This window comes from Leiobunum rupestre, chromosome 4 (assembly GCF_980474605.1).
Source record: "Leiobunum rupestre chromosome 4, qqLeiRupe1.1.hap1, whole genome shotgun sequence".
In the NCBI taxonomy this organism is placed as follows: Eukaryota; Metazoa; Arthropoda; class Arachnida; order Opiliones; family Sclerosomatidae; genus Leiobunum; species Leiobunum rupestre.
In genome coordinates, this window is record NC_143387.1 from 45446054 (window position 1) to 45463281 (window position 17228).

Sequence of the window (17228 nt, forward strand, 5' to 3'; positions counted from 1 at the left end):
ATTACGGTTATTTCTTTGCTGTTATTTAGTAAAACTTAATAATCTGGCGTGAAGCCTTATTTCATACCCAAACTAGGAACTGTGTTTACTAAAATACAATTACCAAACAAAAGTTTCTTATTTCCATGATACGTAAAATATCTTGAAATATTTAAAACCTTTGGCTTCATTGAAAACGATTTGTAATTATAACACATTGACTTAAAATTACTTTACTCATATCAAAGTACGAGCGGCTAAAAATCTATACACCGATTACATAAATATGAAAATCAGTACAGCCTTTGGTAGTGCTAATCTGTACTCACTTACGTAATCACTTAAACCAGTGAGGAGAGAACTTGAAAACTCAACGCAAAAGGAGTTGTTCCGAGTTTTCACCCAGTGTCACAAGCTGGGACCGAACCCGCCTCCTCTTGCTGCGAGGCGAAAGTGCTAACCACTCTGCCACGGTGTTTTGGGCGCGATGCCGTGCTATTTCCAATTTCTTCCCAAAAAAACAAAATATATCAAAGACAAGCAATTCTAGATTTCCAAAGGTTATTATCTCATTTTACATTTATTTCTGGTAATGTTTTTGTAGTATTTCTTTTCAATAAAGAATGCGTGTTTTAGTTCCTTCTTTCTATCCTATGTTTACCTATAATTACCATTTCAATTTTTTATATTCTTTGATGAATTTTTAAGGCTTACTCGGCCAAACGCCGCCGCCGCTGAGCAGAAATAACCGTACGCAGCCGAAACTAGTTGGTCGGCGCGCCGCCGCTGAACAGAAATAAACGTACACCGCCGCCGAAACTAGTTGGTCGGCGCGCCGCTGCTGAACGGAAATAACCGTATGCCACCGCCGAAACTAGTTGGGCGGCACGCCGCCGCTGAATGCTTTGAAAATGAGTAACGCCGCTGCCAAAAATTTTGCATCGGTGTCGGACTCTTCCCGAAATTTCGAAAAGGGGATCGCTAAATGAAATATTTCCGGTTGGTCAGCCTGGCTATCCAAAGAAGTCAACTACAATCCAACTGAAGTTAATTCAAGTCAAAGTTCGATTTTCGCTTTATACACGAATTTGTTGCTTTAGTCCCATTCGGCCGAAATCCCATTCGACCGAAGGCGGTTTTTGAGGTGTCCCATTCGACCGAATTCCGCCGAAACGTGCGGTTTTTATGTGTTCCATTCGACCAAACGCTTTTATGTGTCCCATTCGACCGAACGCTGCTATATAAATTGGCTTTTGGAATGAGCATGAATTATATTTTTATCTTCACCTAGTCAAGAAAAGTAACTGAACCAAAACTGAAATAGTAAACTTAACCAACTCTAACCTAACCTAACCTAACCTAACCTAACCTAACCTAAACATGGATCTTCGATAGTACATACCTTATAAATAAAATACTAAATCAACCCGCCAATTGGGCTACATTTTAAAATTCTTTCGGTCGAATGGGATTTCGGTCGAATGGGAATAAACGAATTTGTTTGCTGGTTTTAATTTTTCTAAACGCAAAAAGCTTGGTTAGGCCTAACATAATACAAAGAGCGTATAAAGAGTAGCTTGCACGTTCAAGCTCTATGCATTAATTTTTCAACGCGAATCGCCTAATGGGTTTTATTAAAGAGTCTATTGATATAAATTCATATTTCACAGACAATGTAATCCAATTTTGAGAATGAACACGCTCTGAACACGGTAAGATTTAATTTTTATTTTGCGAAGAAAGAAAACTTTGCTGGCAACCACTGAGGCAAAGCCTTTTCTTTGTGGTTAAGAAATGAAAAACAAATGGCAAATAATTTCATAATAAAATAACAAGAATTTTAAATTTTCGCATTATATCTCATCAAACTCGCTTTGCTTGATCCTCTGTTTACTAAGAAATTAAAAAATATTCTTACGGTTAAACTTTAAATAGATAAACTTATCAAATCACAAAACAATTTATTTCAATAATTTTCCAAAATGTCTTAATTTGTTTAAATTGTCTGGTAAAATGGGCGTTATTTTTGGAAATTGTATCTCCCTTTCCCCCCATATTGTCCATATATAAATTACCTAGAAAACCGTATCTTTAAAAGTTTTTGGCGAGTTTGCAATCCCGAACTGTGAGCACCTGAAAAAGGTTCGCATATATATACAGGTGTCATTATTCACAGACAATCATTACAATAACATGTGGCGTAAAAACATTTGGGTATAGTAGCAACTAGTTTTTTTTTCGTGACCTATTATTTCAGTGACAAAATGTACGATTTTGACCCTACCAACTCCATTAAAGGTTTTCGAGTATGCTCTAAAACTTACTCTTTGAAACTTTTCGTCTACCACCTAGCGTTCAAAAACTACAAATTCTGAAACCGTGAAAAATTTCAAGATTTTTCTGAAATTCACAAATAACAACGATCTCCGCCGAGAGAGTACATACTGAAAATTTCACATTTCTAGAAGGTATAGTGTTTGAGAAAAATGACTGGGCCGATCAAATGCAGACACCCTGTATATAAAAAATATATATACTTAACTGACGGTTTATTACCCTTTAAGGGTTCACTGCAAAGAATATTCGATCAAAAATAGAAATGCAACAACAGGCCTCCATTATTTAAATAAACCGATTGTCAAAGTGTCAAGTTCTGTCACCATCTTTAGATTCGTTTTCGTACCGCTAATTAGTGGAAGATAAGTTCTAGAGTCCAGGGAGCTTTTATAATTTACAGTTTAGCAATGAATCATCCCGGAATGGTGGCCCATTATTATCTAAAGCACAAATCTTTGACCAAAAACATAAAATGCGGAAGCTTCAACATAAACAGAGCAGTCAAGTTTTATTGATAGATATATATAAGGCTATAAATAAATTCAATAAAAACCAATTTGGAGTCATCGATATACCAGAAAGCGGCGGATGGACGCGATTCAACCTTTAACCTTTGCACAATACGTTCAATGGAGTACTTATGTAAATTGCTTCGCTTCGTTTTTTATAGATCAGTGGATGTTGCGATTTGACGCTGAAAAATATGAATCTGAATTGGAAAATTGAGCTGCCTTGTAGCACCTCGCTTTCAAAGTACTCTTGGCAGATTATATTTGAAATCTGTTTAAATTAACTCCAAAAATGTATTTATTTATATTGATGGAGAATGGCATTGTTGAGAATGATTTTGAAATAAGAATACTTAATCTAAAAATTAAAAGTAAATTATTATAATAAGTTACGATATGACGATGTTATAATTACATTGAATGGTAAATATAGTGCTCCGCATTCGATTAATTTTTATCCATGAATAAAATAAGCTCGGCGATATTTAAATAATATTTATTTAAGTAACCAATAGTTGAATAAAAATTGTAAAATGTTTAAATAATCGAAAGTGAATAAGCTAGTGTTGTAAGTCGGAAAATTTTCCGGAAAATTACCGAGGCCTTTTTTCCGGAAAATTTTCCGTATTTTTCCGAAAAATATTAAAAACGTTTTCAATCCATGATTTGTCTAATATATTGTTTGCAAATTTAAATAAAGCGGCATTTTCACCTCATTTTTTCTAATCTAAAAGTAAAACTAAACCTATAGACTAGTTTAAACTGGTTGAAATGTAACACTATTAATGTTTTGTAGGATGTTTACTGATATTAGTCATTTTAAATCGATAAAAAGTTTAAAACATTAAAAACCCTTGAAAAGTAATTTATGTTTAAATTTTTTATTTTTCCGATTTGCGGATAATATTCCGCAATTCGGAAAATTTTCCGGAAAATTTTCTGGAAATTTTTCCGCATTTTATTTTTCCGGAAAATTAACAACCCTAGAATAAGCCTATTATTTAAATAAATACCACTTTTATTCAAATAAATGCTTGGTTGCGTAAAAAACATAATTAAATAAGTTAAAATGATATTCTTTTTACCAACGTTTTTTAAATAATTCGGAAAATTTGTGGATAATGAATAAACAATTCCGAGCACTAGGTAAATATTCTTTTAATAATTTAGCTTAATAGATCCCACACTAGCAATTCACTTTAAGGCTACCTCCAGTAGTGTTGTCATGCGGCAGCATAATTGGAATTGACTATTTACGTATCAGCCATATAACATATTTAATAAAATTATTAAAATACCCTCATTTTGACCTTTTTCACTATTTCATGAAGTTTAAAAATAATATAGTAAAAATAGTCAAATGGAAGTATAGTAGATAGGTTAGTTGGTTGATTAAATTAAACCTTATAACTAAATTATAATGTCAATATTCATATCAAGTATAGCGAGACTCTTAAGTGATGAGAAGGTGAAATAGGAAATAAGTTTGAAGCTAAGTCGTTCTATATTTTGGCTTATAAAGAGATGTTGCTAATAATATGCCGGAGAGAGAGGAAGGAATACCGTCACTAGCGTTTGCTTCAATCGCGTCGAAAGATGTCAGTTTTAGGGACACAATGAGATATCAGGCTGAATTGATTTTTTTAGGGGGAAGGAATTTATACTTTCGAGCGTGAGGAGAATTGGGCTAAAAATCCTCTCATTCTTCTGCAGTACATTATCGGTAAAACCGTAAGTAACATAATAAACATAAGTATGCCACAGAACGAATTCGGTTAATGATAGTCTGTCGTGGAGTGATTGCGAAATTGGAATTTTCCGAACAGGAAACTCGCCCCTTCCTACTGTTTCCGTTAACGGGTCAGAGTGTGCAATAACTGATGGCTTTACCAGGGAGTCGGCGTCCGGCTCTTGTAACCCATAAGGGCGGTGGTGCACTGGGAAATGTTAGCTCTGATCAAATGGTCCTATCTCCACCTCCGACGTCGGTCAGGTATGGGCTGGAAACTGGGTTTCGGCTCAGGCTAATGGAGAGGGTCCAGTCAAACTGGTTACCCCGGAGGACTGGGTAGCCCACTGTGGGGCGAAGGGTCTCCGTATGAGTCGCAGTGGTCCTGTTTCCGGGCCTTTTGGGGCACACCGGGATATCCGGTGCCAGTTGTGCCCATCATTCCCTTTTAGGAGCTCTTTTTGAAGGGTGTGGCTCTCTACCTACGTTGGTAGGGTGTCGGTTAGAGCTGCTATAGCATCCACTCTCTATCCCACAGCTGTGCGTGAAGTGGGAACTGGTCTCTCCGTTGTTGCGCCTTTTGTCGGGATGAGTGGCTTGTGTCGAGGGTGAGACCATCAGTAGTAGGGTACTTTTACCCATGCTTGATTTGTCACCTGTGCGGGCTTGTGGACGTTGGCATAGGGCATTCTGATGAGACCACCGGTTTATTAGGCTTTTGAGTCACTTGGAGCACCGGTATATAAATTTCTGACTACACATGTTTCCGTTGGCAAAATAGTTGGTTAGTTTGATGGCGAGAAATACGAGCGTACGCACGTTTAGGTTTGAAATTCGAAATTATATAACTTCTGAAATGGAGCCATTGTTTAAAATAGTTATTTTTATCTTCCGATTCAATAATTCATCATTTTTTTCTCTCCAAAAGTAAGCGTTATTTACACTTTTGAAAGCATTTCAATTTTCAATAGGCAAGGCAGCTTGGGCGGACTGTTGGCGATTTCAGAGCTTCCTCCAAATACTACACTCTTAAAGAAGGGTTTATTTTCAAACCTTAAAGGGTTTTTTCTTGTCCCATATTTAACACCTTAAGAGGTTTATAAAGGATGTTATTCTACACCTTAAAAAGCTGTTTTCCTGCTAGGGTGTTTATTTACACTGTTTGGGGTGCTTATTTTAACAGTTTGTGGTATAAAACTATCCCCTTCAGGGTTATTATCTACTCCCTCTAGGGTACAAGACTACTCCTTTTAGGGTACCAAACGACTCCCTTCAGGGTGTTACACTACCCTCTTCAGGGTTCTACAATCCTCCCTTAAGGGTTCTATAATACTCCCTTTAAAGTTTTTAACTACTCCCTTTAAAGTTTTTAACTACTCCCTTTAAGGTTCTAAACTACTGCCGTAAGGGTGCTACAATACTCCCTTTAAAGTGTTAAAATTCTCCTTTTAGGGTACTAAACTACTGCCTTAAGGGAGCTACACCCTTACCAGGTGTTAAATCACTCAATTTACGTGGTAATATAACACCCTTTATACACCTTTTCAAGTTTTTAATTTGGGACAATAAAAATCACTTTAGGGTGTTTCAATTAACATTAAAATAGTGCATTTTTTACAGATATTACACCCTTAATATACCATTAAATCACCCTTTTTTTTAAGAGTGTTGGAGCAGTTCGCGGAGAGTAATGACAGCGTAATGGTTTACGTTGTCGTTGGCGAAACAGACTATCATTAAAAAATTGCATTGGGTGAATAGGAAGTGTCATACTTATGTTTATAATGTTACTAAGTAAGTAAGCTAAAATTGAGTTATTAAATTTTCGGTATCGCAATATGAAGATGCTCGCGTAATCCACCCCATTAAATACACTCATTTCGGGGGAAAATAACCCCCAAAAATGTATTAATAACAAGGACTAGACGGCGCTGAGGGATAAAATATATTACACTTATTTTTCTTAACGATTTCAAGTAGCGATAAAGAAAGTCGTTATCGCGGGTAAATAACAAAAGAATGAATGCGAGAGCATAATTTTCTCCGATGAAAGTCTACTTGAACTCAATTTAAATTTCGCAATCACGTGGCCCGTTATTGCAGTCCTATATCGTAAAATTTGTCCGCCCAGAGAAAGCGTAATTTATGAGACGGCTTAAGTATTTCTAGGAACCAGTCACAATTGGCAGACGCCCTTCATTTATATACAACGCGAACAGGAAAATCTCGAGTCATTTTCCCTCGCATTCGCTTCTTCGAGAAACGCTACTCTTTCGCCGAAAACTTGACTCCTTTTTGGCGAGCCGAATAAAAAAACAGATAAATGAGGATAAAAAAAAGAAAAGATATTACGGGAGACCTCGAAACAACAGGACCTATTTATGGTTCTCTCCAAACGGAGAAACGAACCCTATCCATACATATCTTCTGTTTTAAGCTCCAGACTCGGCTTACGAATGGAGCGCTGGCATCGGCTTTCGGGTCACGTAAATTCGTAGCAATGACCCCTCTTCACCCTTCACCGAGGAGCAAAAAATAGATTTTTTTCGGGGCCGGGGAGCCCAAAAAGATTCCTGTCAGATAAACCACTTTATTTTCCACCTTGCAGTATAAAATCTTCGTCGTGGAGGCAAACGGAAATTAAGAATAAAAAATTTCCCAAAAAGTTAAAAGAGTTGGCTCTATTTATAAGGATAAGATCTTTAAAATATACGATCTTTCATGAAAAGCATTACCATCTAGACAGACGTACGGAAATGGTCAAAACGGCATAACACAATTCAATAGCGAAAATAGTTCAGTCAAAAGATTAACTCTCTTTCGGCTTTTGAATGAAATGAGTAATCATTGGTTCCTCTTACTTGATCAAGTGGTTTCGCGTCTTTTCAATCGATTTACCTTTGATAAACTAAACTGAAGAAAACGTACTTTAAACAACAGAAGTAAATACAGAATGACGAATTAAAGATAATTTTAACCAAATTTAGTTTTTGCTTATTTTATACTTATTTGTAGATTCGCTGGCACCAGAAATGAAACATTATAGTACAATTTTGAAACTAACAACGAAAATATTTTTCGATTTAAAAAATAGTAGATCTCATTTATATAAAAAAAAACGTTTTTAAGCCATTTTATATACAACAGCGAAACTCTCCTCAGATCCATATATAAAGCCTTCGTGTAACTATAATTAGTGCAAACATCCAAACTCTTGGAAACATCCTATTTCTTTCAAGGATAAAAGTATCGCGAAACTATGATAGTCCCAAATTTCTATTTCTATCGCGGCAGCCTTCAAATGAAAGGTTTTAAAAGTTTTTATTCTCGAACGGGAATTACGTGGGTGTGAAATTCGCTACACGTTGTTTGATGTTTTGGCCCCGTTCCGAGATGATTTGTTACTCGTCGTAGTAGAACAAGAACGCGCGTTTTTGGCAAATGCTCTTACAATTGGACGGCTGATCGAGGCTCCGGAACTGACAAAGCGCGCTCTGTGGAACAGCCGATGCCTGCTTTGGCCCGGAAGGAGCTTCTTGGTGGAATCATCATTGATAAAGTTCGCTTCCGCTCGGCCATGCCGTAAAAGCCACGCCGGAAGGAAAAACACGAGGCGAATTCCAATTATAGGAAATCTTATCGAGGCAAATGAATGGAGGAAGATAATTTTAGACAAAGTTCTCCGTCATACGCGCTGAGGAGGTAAACCCAATGTCACGAAATATCGAAACTAGTTTTTTTTTGCGGTTTCCGATCAAGGAAAAACGTCTTTCACGGCAAACGAACGTCATACGTCTCTATTAATAGAACGACCGACTTCTAAGACCTTTCTATCGAGGAAGTTTATCATAACGCGTTAATGTTTAAACAGATGATTGTCGTTATTTTCACTCTTTTATCTTAACGCCAAAATTTCCCAAAGTTTAGAAAGTAACGCGAAAAACAAATTTTAGAAGATGTCGGTGTTGATCCTTTGTTTTATAGACTTACAAGTTCGAACATCGTAAAAAAATATTGCCGTCTTGTAAACCCTTATTTTGTTGTCGTGAATCTAGCCGCGTCATTTCAGCAGGCGTGTCGATTTTTCTATGGTAAAGATTTCAATGTATGTCAGTTTTACAATGAACCTTGATAAGACACTTTAAGAAACCGTGAAGGAATTTTATGAATTACACAATGGACCGTGGTAGGATACTATTAGATGCCAGTAGTAAATCTCGCAAATTATATAATCGGTCGTGATACGATACTATTAGAAGCCCTTAGGTAGTGTTGGGAATTATACAATGGACCGTGATAGGATACTATTAGAAGTCACTAGGAAATATGACGAATTATACAACGGAGTGTGGTAGGACACTATAAGAAACTAAAAGGGAATGATGGGAATTATACAAAGAACCGTGATAGGATACTATTAGAAGTCACTAGGGAATGTTTGGAATTATAGAATGGACAGTGATAGGATACTTTTAGAAGCCACTAGCAAATGTCACGAATTATACAACGGAGTGTGGTAGGACACTCTAAGAAACTACAAGGGAATGTTTGGAATTATAGAATGGACAGTGATAGGATACTATTAGAAGCCACTATAGCTAATGTCACGAATTGTACAACGGAGTGTGGTAGGGCATTATAATAAACTACAAGGGAATGTTTGGAATTATAGAATAGACAGTGATAGGATAATATTAGAAGCCACTATACTAGCTAATGTCACGAATTGTACAACGGAGTGTGGTAGGACACTATAAGAAACTACAAGGGAATGTTTGGAGTTATACAATGGAACGTGATAGGATACTATTAGAAAGAAATCTTAAGTTTGACAAAAACCAGGTGTATTTTCGAAATGGCTAATAAAACGACGTTCAAAAAGTCGAAGTTAAAGCAGTGGTTTTTCGCTCACCATCAAATTACCCTCCCATAAACCCTCGGGCATATGCGAGCTGTTGGTGCACACAGATCACGGTGATAAAGAAACAGACCAAAGTTAGAAGTTCTTCCAGTCTTTAAGGCTGAAAGGGGAAGGAGGACGAAGCGCAAATGAAAAATGAGCCGTTTCCCGGAATCACTTAAGGCGCCAGCGGAGGAAACGGGATAAAATACTTCTTAGCCGAAAATGGCCGCAAATATTCCATCTTTCTTAGCGGAAGATTCTGACCCTCCGGCTTATACGCGCGGAATTTAAAAGAGCTTCCGAAGACTAATGCTCCTGGTAAAGCGAGAAAACAGACCGAGGAGAAGCGTCGCTTTGGCCACTTGGTCCGCTGGCGCTTTGTGAAATGATGAACGAAAACGGAGAATCGCCTTGTTGAAAATGGAATCTCGCGTATACACCGCTGGCCTACAACGGCTCGTCGGCTACGAAGACAAATAATGATCGTAGTTCGCGTTGAATACTTCGGGGCGTATAAAATATAAATGGTTCTAATCAAAAAGGCACCGAGTCTGGCTCAAAATGGCACGTTGAAAGATAAATCCAAAATCTTGGCCACGATTTTTCGCCCTTTGGTTTAATCTCTTTCACCCGTAAAAACGTTGGGTTAAATGATTTTGGTTATTTCATTTTTAACTACTTTTTGAGCCAAAATAACCCAAATGTAGTTGAAAATCTTGAAACGCAAAATTTGGGTTAAACAAAATTAGGTTGTTTTTAAGATAATATAATAGCAACCCAAAATTGGGTTGTACTATCAAAAATAAAGTTCCCACGCGCCAAAGACGATATGAGCATCGAAAATGTGTCCATCGAACTTGTAGTCTTTGGAAGACTGGAAATTAAAAATTTTGCGCCATTCTCGCATCGTTTCCATGAGTGCCTGAAAGGATTCTTAATTTTGGATTCTAGAGGTATAGAATATTATTAATTTAATTTACTATTTATAATTTAAATTTTTCCAATATTTTAATTTTTTTTATGTTGCGTTGATATTTCAGCGGAAGAGCGTAATGAGTTCCCTTGTTTAAATTTATTGCAAATTGCCAAGGCCCTACGATATTCTTTCCAGCGTGATCAAATTTATAAACCAAATTAATTGTTAATTTATAACCCAAAATTGAGTCATATATTAACCATATTTTGGGTAACTTATAAATTTAACCCAAAATATCGTTATTAAAATAACCGATTTTGGGGGAAAACGAAAACCACCCAATATTTTGTTTGGTTAAGGGGCAAGACTAAAGTGGCCATTGTCGACTTTCGCGCTATTTCAAGCTGAACTCTTTTAATTTTGTATTTTAACTTATAAAATTAATATGTGAGTGTAGAACAGCCTCTTGTTTAGTTCTTAAAATAATTTTGACAATTCTAAATTTAAAAGTTATTAAGTTATTACGTTTTAATTCGGACCCCCGGATCTAAACAAGTTGGGCAAGTGCCCAAAATACCCTTTAGTTAGGACCTTATATCTTGTTAACTATTAATATTAGAATTATCAAAATTATTTTAAGCACTAGAGGAAGGTTCCGCCTAAAAAGAAAAATATAATTAAATTATGTAATTGTTAAAACAGAAACGTTCAGCTTGAACGAAAATGAGGTTTTTACTGTATTCTTCCCCCTTAAATACTGACCCAACAATGGGTAAAAAACAACTTAATATTTTTAAGAGTGTGTATTAAGCGATAAATATTAATTAAGAGCGACGACATTTTCGGAAAACCTCGCGTCAAAGTTGGAAATTTCGAAGTAATAAAATGAAGCGCGGCAATCCGAATAACGTAATGTCTCGGTATGGGTACGCGTATAATATGCGGAAGATAAAATTCGAGTAATTCCCCTCGCGCTCGAAAAATGTGGAAACAGTGACGGACCTCCGAGCCAGGTGTTATCGGTGAGAGAGATACTCTCGGTAAGCCTTATCTCAATGACTGGAGACGGTTTTTGGAACGACTCCCGACGGAGATATTACGACGGATCCCCTGAATACGGGATTTCCCTCGGCCAAGAAGACAGCGCGTCCAGAAGCTTCACTCGCGAGGCCGACTTTTCGGGGTCAGCGTTATGTTCGTGCGGATAGTGACCACATGGCCCGGGCTCTGGCTGCCGATCGATATTATCGTAGGCGAAGCTGCAAAAAGCTACCCTAGCTTTCTCTTTCACACCGACCTAAAGATGAGCGAAAGGCGGGTTCCGGCGCTAGACCAGCGGTCCAGCAGTCATTAAACTTTTAAAACGAAGCTGCGCGGATTTGGTTCTTATTATTGTTTAGGGAATCGCGCGTCCCTTCTTGGAAATAGAATTGCTCCACGTGAAGTCTCAATTACCTTTAATCTGATATATACGGTAATTTTAACGTTACACCCGTACCTATTCTCTGTGAACTATTTTCTTAAGGTATGAGTAAGAAAGGTATGAGTACAACCGGTCCGTCACATTTACATTGTAAGAAAGCTTTCAAACCTTAAATTATTATGTTTGAAAGCTGTCTTACAATGTACATGTGACGGACCGGTTGTACGAAATTGCCTCACTTACTCATACCGTAAGTAGCATAACCGATACAAGTATGAAAATGAAAGATTTTTGATAATGATTGTCTGTCGAAATTTGGATGTTTAAGAACATGAAACCCGGTACTTCCTGCTCAATTCGTTGGCAAAATTACTGCCAGGTTGTGTGATGGCGACACATACAAGAGAATACGCGTCATTAAAATTTTGACACAATAATAATTATTTTTACTTTTAAAAGCGTTTAAATTTTAATATAGCCATGCCTGATCCTTTTATAAGGCTGGCTGCGGCGGCGGCGGATACCTGACAGTTCCAAAGATAAGTAACGACCAGAGGAGAGTTGTCAGTCCTTAGCCACGTGGTCATTGTTATAACAGATTATCATTACATATATAAGCTTCCCGGGAGTAAGTCTTTAGTCTGATATATTTTTTATAGTATTATTAAATTTATTATCAACTAGCGGAAGTTCGGGGTCTAATTCTCAATTAACGTATCTCGCTCAATATAGCTTCGAGTAACGTCATTTTTCTTTCGCGGTTTAATATCCCGATGTTGAAGGTTTAAATTCGATGGGTCTATCAAATATCCTTTCGCGTTTAATCCAATTAGAGAGCACCTGTATACTTTCAAACTCGAAGCGGTCCGCCAACACTCGAGAGCAAACAAAGGGGGTGCCTAATCTTTTTTTACAGGCGCATCTCTGCAGCTGAAACTACGCAATCACCAGACGGTATTACAGGGTTCGAAAGGACTTTTCGGGGGAAAGAGAATTAATAACTTGGCTCTATTAATAGATGAGCCTGAGCCGAGTCCCCGCGAGCGCGCTGAAACCGAACGTTGACGATAAGCTTCTTATTCAAATATTAAAACTGGAGTCATAATTTCCGCGCTATCGAAGCTCTTGATGTCAGGATCCCGGCGATGACGGCGGGCTTAGGAGCTTCTAAGACGGTGCATTTGGGCCGATGTTCAATGGCGAAGAACAGTCGTTTTCCCCGGGGTTTTTAATAGCGGAATGTGATTGAAGATCCTGCCACGAACAGGAAACTAGATCGAGGGATGACGGTCGGCCCAAAATATGTTTACACCTATTTATTCGGAATTCCCTACAGGGCACCGGAATGGTCCGCTGTCGAAAGGACGCGAAACGAATGAAGATCAGCCAGTTTGGAATTACTTAGAAAATCTTTTGAATCTGTTTCGGATAATTTCAATGAAATGAAATTTTCTCGTAAAGCGGGGTCATCCGTAACGTAACTGTTATACGAAACCTAATCTAATCTAAAAATGAGTAGAACGTTAACAATGTTACTTCAAATCGGATAAGTCGTCTCTAAATATCTAGCAATAACTACACGCACCGTATAAGGATATAATTATTCAATTTATAAATTCATTGTTGTCAATAATCTAATTACCAGAATCTCCAGATTAAATTTAGAGTGTCACTTTTATTAGAGATACATTTAAAACGGGTACAAGATCGATTAAAATCGATTAAAATTCAAATTGACCCGAGTTCCCAAAAGAAATTCAACAGAATAATTTAAAAATGATTATTTTTAATAGTTCGTTAATGGTAAATGAATAATAAAAACCATACGATACTGAGGTTCATACTACCTTTCACGAGATAAATGATGAAAATATTCGGGCAGAGACCTTTGCCGATATTCGAAAAAGTCAAAATACGATGTCCATTAGATGATTGCGGGAATGGAAAAGTGTCACCCGGAAGAATTTGGAAGCGATAATGAAAGGTCTTAAGGGGTGGTTCATTATAGTTAGCTCTTTAAACGAAATCGCTTGGGATAAGTACATATATTCGAATGAAGCGCTAAAAATTGGGGAATTTCCTAAAATATCTGATCATTTTCCGCCCTAATAGCGCAGATACACGAAATGATTTAGGGTTGGAATTCTCGACCCGAACCAAAACATATCGTATCTAGCCTGGGCTGCAATTCTATTTTAATAGTGAGAAGCTAATGAAATAAAACTTTCGTTATATCCATTTAAATTATATTAGCTGAAGAAACATTATTGGTGTTAAGTAATCAACGATGTGAGTATGACGTACAGGGTGTCTGAAAACGTCATGCAAAAATTTGAAGGAGTTGCAGGGGGTGAGTTGAGAAGTATGCCAGTTTTTTGAGCGCCATTCAGCAGGGAAATGCGAACATTAAGGTTTGGGTTCGTGTGATAGGTAAAAAAGGACTTTATAAACAAATCGAGGTAACCAGCGTAAAAAGGTAACTTTAACAGTATTTAAAATCCCTGCTGCTTGGTTTTGTACTTGTGGCAGCCTACTTCCAGGGGCTAGTAGGCCACACTTTGAAGCTCTCTGGCGCTCTTTTAACTCACCGTAGGGAAATGGGGAAAAACAGGCATACTTCTCAAATCACCCCCTACAACTCCTTCAAATTTTTGCATATCCTTTTGAAACACCCTGTATAATATATTAGGAGTTTATTGTTCAAGAAATAGAAAAAGGAAACACTTTTTGGACCTTGTGCCTTGTGAGATAATAAATTAAAAGGAAAAACCACAAAGTTAAGAATGGCCTGAAATTTCGTAAAATAACCAATCGAATTTAAAGAATTTCATTTAAATTTTCAGAATAATTACCTTTATATTTCTAAATGAACAAACTTAATTTCCAAAACCACTGTGTTCACCAGTTCCTATTTTTGTAAGGACGCGCTTGAAAGCTACCAATTGCCGACTTAGCTTTAATATTGGAGGGTAAAGAGTTTAACTTTTTAACAATCCTGTTTCTTGAAAAACTTTTGTCGATTTGTAGTGGAACAATTCGCCATAAAATTTTCGGCACCATGTTATTTTGAAGAGCTTCTCAAGACAAATGGAGCAGAAATTGTAAATGAGTTTGAAACTAGAGCACGGGGTTTGGATAAGAAACACCCGTTTAATTTGTTTTTATCCATAACCGAAAATTATCGGAATAAAAACTTATTTTTGCATATCAAAAATTTTTATAACCGCAAATAATATCCATAAATCAACAGTTAACCGAAATTTTTATGAATTATCGAAAATTCGGTGATTTATATATCTGTTCCACCGAGCTCTATTTGAAATATTCAATGGAATAGTTGATTTTATAAAATAAAAAGTGGTCTTGCCCAACTTGTTAAAATGTTGCTCTTACGTCATAAGACCCAGCTTTATTAGTGTATTCCTCGCACGAGCGATTTGCACGCGCTCTAGAAAAAGCTATATTCCTCGCGACTGTAGCGCGCGCTCGTAGGCTTGTCAAAGTAAGAGACTGTGACGTAAGAGCAACATTTCAACAAGAAGGCCACGTTAGTTTATAAAAAGAACTATTGGTGCGTAGGCGTCGTGTTGCTAGTGGCAACAGTAGAATTACGGTATTAATTTCCAAATTATACTAATAATCAGCGACAGTATAATATGGCTTAGACAACGAGCTCAATTTAATGCCATTATTCCAGGTGGATGGCTTATGATGCTTATTCAAGTCACGCGAGCCAACAGCTCCCTACATTTACAATAAGCAGTTCAATAAATGCCGCTCTCTTTTCTTTCCTCCCCCACGCGCATGTGCGAGACACTGAATAAAATAGTCACGTGTTTATGTTAGTTTTATATTAGCGGCCGAAATTGAACGAGCCCTTCTAAAAGGAAATATTAAGCAGTGCGCTTTAAAATATAACGCTTTTCAAAGTATGTTCTGGCTCTCTGTATTACTATTTCTAGGAAAATCGCTGAACAGGTTTTATTAGAGCGTCTATTGTCGTTAACCTCAACAAGTTTTTAAGGAAAAGGGGAAAACTAAAGGACTAGAGAGAAAACTCCTGTAACCAACGCCATTTGGTGAGAAACAATGTACAGTTTATATCGACAGCATCGTTAACCTTTTCGCTAGCTTCCTGAAGTAGATAATTGTTTTATGAGGGTATGAGATTGTATGACTAAATAAAAATTGACCGAATTCGTACCAACTATATCGCTTCAAGTTCACAAAAAAGGCTAACGAATGTGTTGGAATTTTTGAAGAAAGGTGTACCGATATAAATTGATTTGCATCTATTCAAGTTAGGTGGCTTCGTGACTCTTGGGTTATTTCAGATTGCGAATTCGACCAGCCATGCGAACTAATTGCCTCATCGCTTAGACTGAATCCATCCTCTGGCCCAAGAAAGATATGAAAATTCGAGCTTTCTACGTTTACGGCCTGAATCACGTAGCTAGATGGCGCCACACTTAGAAAGGGGGTTCGGAACGATTGTAGGGGCCCATCTGTACACCCTGAACCTCACGCTATAGCACGCCAGCCCTGGTAAACAAAGTCGTGAAAATAAAACAAAGTACATTTACGGAGAACAGCGATATTCCATTATTGGCAAGTAGACTTTTCCGAACCGAAACCCAGCACCGATCTATTTGTTTTGTTTGACGCCGTTGAATTGTATTCTTCGTGACGACTAATGAACTTGAAACTAATTTCCATTATAACGCGCTATATACATGGGACGGGTTTCTTTGTGGGAAGATCAGACGGGAAATCGATCGGATAGCTTTCGATCATCAGCATCGTTCGAAAGGGAACTACATCCAATTAGCCTGTTATTTTTAGAGCAATTACGTTTCCAAGAATAGCGAGTCGAATGACCGCGTGCGTGGAGAACTGCTTGAGCTCAAAATCTCGTTATATGGGATTTCCATCGAGTAGCGCGAGCTCAGTTTGATATATTGCAATTTACCAAGATTTTATTCCTCGGATATCTCCAGGGAAATTTATTTTCCAATGCGAGAGAAATAGATGGAAGTCTATAAGATGTACCCTACCTGGAAATTGAAACGCGCCGTGCTGGTTCGTTTATGTTATTCTCGCGTTACTACTTTTTGCGAGAGTAAGTGAATTATTATTAGATAGTTATTGTTTTACTAAATTAATTCTAAGAAAAAGGGTAGAAGGTGGCAGGTATCGCTATGAGATATGAGAATAGAGTATGTGAAATAGATTTTTCAAAGGAATTACTCGTAAGCTTAAGTGGTTTTTGCGAATAGGTTTAAGGTCACGAAGTACGCTAAGACGCGGGAGAGGGGTTTGGCATTAATCTACGCAGCCTTCAATAAAGTAAAAATTAACTTTAAATGTCAGGATAATTAATTAGGGAGGTTACATTATCTTTAGACATTATAGAAAAGTGCAGTCTTTTAGAT

The 17228-nt window shown here is 37.3% G+C and overlaps 2 protein-coding genes across 3 annotated transcripts in view; both read right to left on the reverse strand.

The window, feature by feature from the left end:
• LOC149947957 (uncharacterized) overlaps positions 1–17228 on the reverse strand; it is a 534917-nt gene that overhangs the window by 400981 nt on the left and 116708 nt on the right. The window lies entirely within an intron of this gene.
• The window catches only part of LOC149947967 (inactive dipeptidyl peptidase 10-like), a 178273-nt gene that overhangs the window by 103054 nt on the left and 57991 nt on the right, over positions 1–17228 (reverse strand). The window lies entirely within an intron of this gene.